We start from the raw sequence: 7107 nt of genomic DNA, 5'->3' as shown, positions 1-7107 counted from the left end.
TGGATCCATTGCCTCCAGCAGCGTCTCTTTGACCTCTTCCACCGACCTAGCTTTTTCGGAGCTACTGGCCACGACCATCGTGAGCTCCCTATCTCTATTCCAGGGTCCAACCCTGCCAGTTCCCGGCACAGCAGAAGCCTCCGCACCAGCCTCGCGACAAGACTCCTTCTGCCTGCCCGCTACTTCCGCAAATGATGCTGGCGGCGGACGGTTCGTCTCCGCCCTCTCCGTCAGTCGACCCCTCAAAAACGCATTATCACAGCCAAGCTGCATCATGAGTTTATTTGCCTCACTAAATAGCGCCACTACCTTTTGCGCTACCGGTTTGCTAAACTTAGCATTCGGGTCCGAGAAAATGCAATCCAACTTCAGTCTTATCTCATGCATCGAGGCAGCGGCCGCTACCTCAGCAGTCGCACCGTCGTCCCCGAATACCTCGTCCTCTCCAGACACACTACTTGCGCTGGATTCACACAGATCACCATCACGCTGAAGCCGCTCTGAGTTCGCCTGCAGCCGGTCAATCCCTTGGGCAGTACCCCATCCTCCCATTTCGCTCGACTCACTTTGCAACTCCCTCAAGGGAGCCCGGGTTTTAGGTGGGCTTCTAGCTATTATCCCACTACGCTCAAACGGATTACCGACCAAGCTCTCTTCATCTGTCTGATCCGTCTTCGTGTTATCTAACGTCTGCCTAGTCGTCCACTTTTTCAATCTGTCCTGCGAATTCGGCTTCTCCGAGCCCCTCTGCCTACTCTTACTCGTAGTCCTAGTCATTGTCTTTTGTCCGTCACCCTTGTTCATGTCCGAGTTTACTTTGTCCGTTTCCGATTTCGCCTTGTTTTCGTCAACTTTGTTTACGTCCGAGTTTGGGGGGTTTTTAGAATTTTTCATATATAAAATATCTAAGTGTTACGACGGTTCGGCCATCATGGCGGCCCATAGCGCATAATAGGCATCTATCCCCGCCAATTTAAAGCCCTAATTAAATGCATGAAAGCTGAAAAGCAGCTTGTCAGGCGATCACCCTTATTCATGCAACGTGACTTTATAAAAGTATTATTATGGTTTGATGCTGTAAGGGACAGTCAGGATTGGAAAGGTTAAACTCGGTAAAGGATGAGACTTGATGAAGTGTAAAGAGACTTTATTTAGATGTCCGCGTAGCCCGGTTACGAATTACTCGCACGCCGTTTGTACAAGAAGTGATTTGAACAGGGAGTGTCTCTCTCGCAAAGACTCACAACCAACCACCGCACGCATGCATCAGCCAATCACAGCACTCCTGCCACAGCCAATCACAGCACACATGCATCTACCAATCAAAACGCTCTAGGTGGCGCCAGGCGCGAGTGTACCTACGCGAGCGCCTCGCAAATAAACGCGGGAAATTTAAACACGGCCTACGTCCTTAGTCAACGTTTACAATGCTAAAGGTTTATCGTCACCCCTACTAAATGAGCACGTATGTTCCGAAAACATCGTTCACCCAAAGTTCAGGCTAGACGTTGCTAGTGTATCTTCCCTCTAGCAGGACATGAAGAAATAATGATCAATTAATTCTCCACTCATGCGCCCAGGAGGGTCAACTTCAACTTCTGAATAGGCTCCGCCCAGACGCGGACAGCGGTTCTTCCACATTAAACGTGCAGTTTCACATAGACTTTACTGGCGCCTGGCCAGACCTTGCAGCCGGCAGCTGCATTGCCGACGACTAACGACGACACCAAGAGACAACCCAGGATCATGGGGGATGTAGTGTTGCCACACCCCTTGGTGAAATACGATCAGGAAGAAAAGGGGTACAGACTAGCGTCACCACCCGGAGACAATGATGGACGAGCCAGCCCGGAGATTATACAGGCCCAACGGCGTGTAGTCCGGACGGCAAAGTTGAACGTAGCGACAATGGCGGAGCGATTGAGCGCCATGCGACGCGGGGCGACCATTTGAGGCGCCTATGCGTAAAAATGTAGATAATAAAATAAATAGGCTTAAGGATTAAAAGATAGTAGATTAAGTGTCAAAAGACGAGGCACAAGAAAGTATATTTCTTATATTAGAGACATTCAGAGTTGCGTTTGTTTTCCTATGCTTTACTTTTAGTTGCGTTAACAACAATTATGGTTTAAGTTTATGGAAACCCGTCCGAACGAGGAAAATGTTTATTTGCACTAAATAAAAGAGTTTAATGTGACTTGATAATATAAAATGCGAAATATAATTTATCCCGAGTACCCAGCGAACACTAAAACAATAAGTTAAGAACAAAGATTAAAAAGCGCGGGGAGACTCACCTAGATAACCCCTGAAGGGAAGGAGAGCCACGAACGCGCGGTAAAGGTGCGTTCACACGTACTAGGGGGTAACTAAAGAAGCAGAACCACCGAGCGAATCGGGATAAAATTAACGCGAGCGAATCACGGAGATGAATCGGCTTACCACGGGCGATGGTAAGCACATCGGGTAAATAAACGACGCGAGCAATAAAGGTATGACGCGAGGGTAATTAGAACACCTCGAAAAGAGGATTACCGCGAATAGGTAACATAGCGAAATAATAGGTATCGAGATCGCATTACCATACGGGATGGTAAGAGAACCACGCGAACCACGAGGTCGCAGGACAAATTAAGAACGACATAGGGATAAGTAGGCCGCGAAAACACCGTGGACATCGGCAACCGATAGGAATAATATGGAACTCGCGAAATCGAGTTACCAAGGAAAATGGTAAACGGATTTCACGGAGGAAAAGCCGGAGCGGTAAAATCGAAACGAGAATACAACCGTCGCGGGCTAAGTAAACGAGCCCACACAGAACGATAGACCAATGTATGCGACAAGTGACCAGTGGTCATACCACGAGGCTTCACGAAACAGCGAGCGAAGCGTTAGCTATAAGTAATCCATTGTAAACGCGGGGTCCCATCTCTACCGCGAAAATTAAGGATAAAATCCAGATGAACGAATAATTAATTACGAATTAATGGAAATGGGACACCGGGTAGATTCTCGAAAAAATGTTCGAGAAAGATGAAAAACTTGTTATTGCGAGAGCCATTATCCCGAATAATAGGAAGGCGAATAATAAGACACAATAGGCTTTTTGTTCGAGGCAACATCTGCCTCAAAGGAACGCGGAAGCGATGTGTGGCACCTGGCATTGTAAGGCGAACAGGTGTGCAACAGATGTGAAGAGGCGGAGCCACGCTGAAGTGGGGAGGCAGCTCCAAAGTCGGGAGCCCAAGCGAAGCCCAAGCATCGAGGATTCCGCGCTAGAGCTTCAACAAGTACAGTCGATTCGGTCTTGAGAATCTTACGATCAACACTTAGACTCTGCGTAACATATCCCGCGGTAGACGCGTTAAATCTTAAGTCGGTCACGCGAAATTTGTACAACCTGAATTAAAATAAAATAGATTATATTTTATTTGCTAAAAGAAATCAGAGTACTCAAATTTATTCGTGTGCGGGTAACCTACCTAAAAGACATACTTACCTGATCCTGATACTTACCTGTGGGCGATCCCAAGTCCGTTCGGGGAGATCCTAAGTCGGTCCAGCGCAGATCCAGAGACACAGTCAGCGGTGCACAGCTGCAGTCCAGAAGAGGTCCGAGGTGCTAGGTTCATCGACGATCCAAGATCCAGCGGCAACGGGGCGACCTGAAACAGAAACAAGGAAAGAGGTATCAGCGAGGCGTCAAAAGGTTGGGAAAATCCTAATATCTAGCGTTATCCTTTCTTGTTTTGGGGGTTAAAATCGAGTGGCGACCGTGTCGGTGACACCTACATCTAAATCAGGGGGAATATCACTCCTCCGTTCGGTTACAGTAGAAAGAGTGGATTCGACGGGAAAATCGAGCGTTGTGGTGCGTGCGTGAGGATATGGCGTGGGCCTGAAATCTCGGAGACGTAGCGTCTAAAAAACGCACCGATAGCTTACCTGGCGCACGGGAGGGAACAAAACCCGCATTGATAAAATGGCGACCGTGACAGGACACGCGTAATCGAATTGCGTGCGAGCCGCAGCGCGAGAGTGAACTGATCGAGAATAATAGTTTGCAAAGAAACCGTAGTTTCTTGCGTAAAGACGGAAAGCGTAATCCGTACGATAGTATACATAGACCGAAATTAGGCGTGCGAATTAAGAGTTACGGTGGGAGCGTGAAACAACGTGCGGAAAAGGACGCGAAGCCGCGATTAGCATCAGCAAATTCGTGACGAAAAAATTCGCGTGGAGAACGTACGACGTTGTCCACCAGGCCTTAAGCACAAAGCCACGTAAAGGTCGTATCACAAAGGAGGTACGCGAAAGTCATAGGTGCTGTAGCGAAACAAAGGTGATTAGTAGCGCGAAAAGGTGCATTCGATAGCACGTGTGTTGAGAATATCGAAACAACGTGCGCCAAATACGACGCAAAGTTGCGAAAAATAGGGATTATCGTGACAAAACAATTCGCGCGAAAAAAGGGTACGGATATTCTACGCGAATCGGCACAGAGCGCAGAGAGAACGCGAAAATTTCAGTAGGAAATAGCGTGAAGAGAGAAAATCTCGAAAAACAATTTAAACACCCGTTATACCTGGTATACGGAAGTCGAACACAGCGACCGAAAGTCACCACATACCGGGTGGGGCAACAACCGCGACGAGCGGGCATTTCAGCTTTACATACCGGGTGGGACAGAAAAAAGTCGGAAATGGATCGAAGATATCCGAAACTAATAAAATCGTGGTAAACCGTTCGTTAGGCTACGGGATAGCGACACTAATAAGCGAGACGCGCGAACGTTGCAAAAAACGTGCGAAAACGGGTACGCGTGGTCGTAACGCCAAAACGGGCGCACGATCAAGAAAACAACGCGGCTAAAAACGTACGAGCGTTACGGGCGCCGAAGAAAGTGATCGTGACCGGGAAAAGTTGAGAACGTACGCGAAAACGGCAAAACGAAGCCGAAAAAGGAGCGTCGTGGAAAAGCGGCGCGGGGAAAAGTCCAGACGGGCATGCCCAATTTGCAAAGGACACCCGTAGGCGTGAAAACGCGATCTAGAGGAACGGCAACGCCAGAAGAACAAATTCTGGAGAACGCCAGAATAAACGCGAGTCAGAATCAAACTCAACGTGTTCCAATAATCGTCTATCGGGACGAAGAGGACGAAATGGCACAGGCACAGCAGCCGAATGAAAACGCGTTACAAGGTAACGAAAGCGATGGTAACCAAGTATTAAACTTGAGTAACGAACCACCGCGAAACATGGTCGACATCAATGCGATGAGACAACAAAATGCGGAATTAGTCGGAATAATTCAGCAAATGACGGAAGAGATGCGACAATTGAGAGTAGAGGCGCGCGAAAATCGTGAGTTGCTCGAACACAATCGGAGCGAACGCGAGCTATCGGCCGGAAGACGGTCGGAGGAAAAAATAGACTCCCGTGTCTTCGACGAGGAACCCGCGCGACGCTACGCGCCACAAGAGTTAGTACCGTTAGGGGTTCGACTTCCGCGAGGGGGTTGGATAAAAAACTCGTTTGACGAGGTGATATATAGAGGAAAAAGCGATAAGCAAAATCCGATGCGATTTTTGCAAAAATTTGAAAAATTGGCACTGTACGAAAACGTTCCAGAAGACGAACAGTTGCACTATTTTGGGCGATGCATGCGTGGGGCAGCCAGTCAATGGTTTGAGCTTCAGATGGCGGAGGATATAACCGAAATAAAACGCTTGTTTACGCAGACGTATTGGGGATGCCAAGCACAGATGCGGTTTCGACAACGCGTGTACTTTGGAAAATACCGAGCTAAAGAAGACCAAATGTCAATGGCGGAGTACGCTTTGAGCGTGGCCCGCCAAGCCAAGACACTGTTACCGCCAATGACGGACGAAGAAATAGTCCGAACCGTCAGAGAACACTTTGATACAGACGTGTCTAGGGAGTTGAGACCATCTGTGGTAAAGACGGTCAACGATATGGTGGAAATGTTGGACACCATAGAAAACGAAAGAGAAACGCGAAAGTTACGCGCATATGCGCGACGCGCAAACGAGAGTAGCGGGAGTAACCGCACAAATAACGCAAGAGTAGCCAAAAAGGGGAATACGACCAATCGCGGAGGCGCGAGCGACCAAAAGGCAGATGGACGTTACAACAATTCAGCCAGACGCGACACGGCGAACAAGGGACAGTCGTCGTACAACAAATCGCCAGGATGGCGGAAGACGGACTCGCCAGAGGCGCGGCGCAAGGGCGCGGTCGACATCGTCGAGCTGCCAGACAGCGGAGACGACGATGGGAAACCCAAAGTTACGAGATACACGCGGGAACGCGAGGCGGAAGCGAAGCGCGAACGCGGTTCAAACAAATCGTCGTGTGTGAAGAATGCAGGAAATTCATACGATCGCGGAAGAAAACTCGCGGCGATCACAGCCGTAGGTCACAACGATGACCAGTCAACACATGAAGAAGAAGATGAGAGAAGCGATATCGAGTCGAGCGAGGACGACCGAGAGTACGCGGACGAGAAAGCGTGTTGCGCGATAATACGCAACGGCAAAGGCACGAGCAACATAGCGGGTGGCGAAAAGGTACCGAGCGAAGTCACCGAGAGCCCGGTAAACATCATTCGGACGCGAGAAATCGTTCAGGAACTCGACGAAGATATGGCGAAAGAGCAGGCGAAAGCAGTCGATCAGGCGGACGTGCCAATGATCGACATGAGATTCGGCAGATGCAGTACTAAAGCGCTTATTGATACAGGAGCGCAGGTCACGGCGATGACCCGTGCCTTTTACGACCAACTGCGCGAATCGAATGAGGAAATGGAATTGTTACCGATTAAGAAATTTACCCTGAGAGGAACATTCTCGGAGAAAGGGTCCACTATTTCCAGCAAAGTACGAATAGTATTCGAGTACAAAAACGAGCGATACACGCACGAATTTTTTATAGTGGAGAACCTGGCATACGAAATAGTATTGGGAATCGATTTCCTGGTAAAATACAGGATGATGTTGGCTTGTGACGACGAAATCGACGTCAAGTTCCGTAAATCGATCAGTCCAATCATACGCGTGAATGCGATCGAACGCGAAGAAGAGG

The sequence above is a fragment of the Temnothorax americanus genome, unplaced genomic scaffold, assembly GCF_048541705.1.
Source record: "Temnothorax americanus isolate GAGA-0224 unplaced genomic scaffold, ASM4854170v1 Scaffold120, whole genome shotgun sequence".
In the NCBI taxonomy this organism is placed as follows: domain Eukaryota; kingdom Metazoa; phylum Arthropoda; class Insecta; order Hymenoptera; family Formicidae; genus Temnothorax; species Temnothorax americanus.
Note: the sequence above shows the minus strand (reverse complement) of the source record.